The sequence below is a fragment of the Frankliniella occidentalis genome, unplaced genomic scaffold, assembly GCF_000697945.3.
Source record: "Frankliniella occidentalis isolate FOCC.00 unplaced genomic scaffold, Focc_3.1 Scaffold135, whole genome shotgun sequence".
Lineage (NCBI taxonomy): Eukaryota > Metazoa > Arthropoda > Insecta > Thysanoptera > Thripidae > Frankliniella > Frankliniella occidentalis.
Genome location: NW_026267262.1, coordinates 633,702 through 635,204, shown reverse-complemented (window position 1 = coordinate 635,204; position 1,503 = coordinate 633,702). Strand labels below are relative to the sequence as shown.

The 1,503-nt window shown below is 54.3% G+C and overlaps 2 protein-coding genes across 3 annotated transcripts in view; both read right to left on the bottom strand.

The window, feature by feature from the left end:
• Positions 1-1,503, bottom strand: part of LOC113213811 (uncharacterized) — a 53,197-nt gene that overhangs the window by 43,093 nt on the left and 8,601 nt on the right. The gene's annotated exons all lie outside the window — the stretch shown is intronic.
• LOC113209941 (uncharacterized) overlaps positions 1-1,503 on the bottom strand; it is a 35,505-nt gene that overhangs the window by 32,526 nt on the left and 1,476 nt on the right. The gene's annotated exons all lie outside the window — the stretch shown is intronic.

Genomic DNA, 1,503 nt, shown 5'->3' with positions numbered 1-1,503 from the left:
GATGCACAGAGCCGCGAGCCGCTCCACCTGCTCGCGAATGGTGTCCACCTGTTCGCGGATCAGTGAGGGCCCACCTCTCTGCCTCCCCACACTCACCCCCATCCCCTGCCACTATCTCCTGCGCCCCTGGCGCTTCACCAACCCTGCACCTCAAGCACAACGAGTGCCTCGAAGAGCCCTTGCTGTGGCACCACAATCTGCTTCTATTCCCCCTTTTAACTTTTTTAAAAATGCTCACTGAGTTTTAATGACCCGCCTGAAAGGTAGGCAATCGACAGAGCAGGGTTGTGCACATGCCAGTCTTGACTTGTAAGAACGGATAGGCGCGCGCTTCCTCCCTTACGGATAGGCCATGCTGGTGGCTGGAGCTGCTGGCTAAAAGCCGCTTTCTTGGCGCGGGGGAGCGCAGCGCACGCAGGATAAGGATGGAAGGGAGAAGAGGAGGAAGTAGAAGGGAGAGAAGAAGGACGCGCCGATCGCAGTGGCGACTCCAGCGGAGAAGGTGGGGGGCGCGCGTAGGGCCAGCGGGGGCAGCGGGCGCGGTGCGGGGGGGCCGGTATTCAGTAGGTATTCAGTCACCGTATCTGGTCCGTATTCCTGCGGCCCGGCCAACCAGCGGGCGCAGCGCCTAGCAGTGCCGACCCAATCACAGCGCAGCGTGCGGGGCCCCGAGTTGACGGCTCTCTCCCTCTGAGTCTCTCTACCCTAGGCTCGGCCAGGACAAGCGGGGAGCATAAGGGGGAGGGGGGGACACGTCGCTCAGCTGATGCAGCCCGACGCCGGTTCTCGGTTCGATGCCGGGGCGCGGCTGCGCCACCCCTGCCGTTTTAACCGGGCTCGAGCCACGAGCGTGTCCCGCGAGAGGGCGGCAAAAAAAACTGAAGGCTCAAAAAGTAAGGGGGGGGGGGGTGCTCGGATCGAGAGGCCACTTGCAAAACTAAAATTGTTGACATCTCACTCAACTTGATCGGACATAGGAAAAAGGTCGCACCACGCTACCAAAGTTTACCACAGACCTCTTATGGGAAAATGACCTAAAAGTAACTTTTTTTGAAAATGGGCTTGTCATTGCAAAAATTTTGAATTTTGTTTCCAGAAATGAAATCTACACGTCAAAAACACACCCAGTGATGTGCCACACTTGGTGTTCCACCAAAGGAGCACCCGCTGAGAGATGCTAATTTATGGATCTTCTTGCCATTTTTAGTAGAATTTAGCTAAGTTACGGCCCCACCTGGCCACGGACCCTTGAATACAACACCAAGTGTGGCACATCACTGGATTTGTTTTGACGTGCAGATTTCATTTCTGGAATCAAAATGCAAAATTTTTGCAATGATAAGCCTATTTTTTAAAAAGTTTACTTTTCAGGTCATTTTCCCATAAGAGCTCCATGTTAAACTTTGATAGCGTGGTGCGACCTTTTGTCGATGTCCGATCAAGTTGAGTGAGGTGCCAAAAATTTTAGTTTTGCAAGTGGCATCTCGATCCGAGCACCTCCCC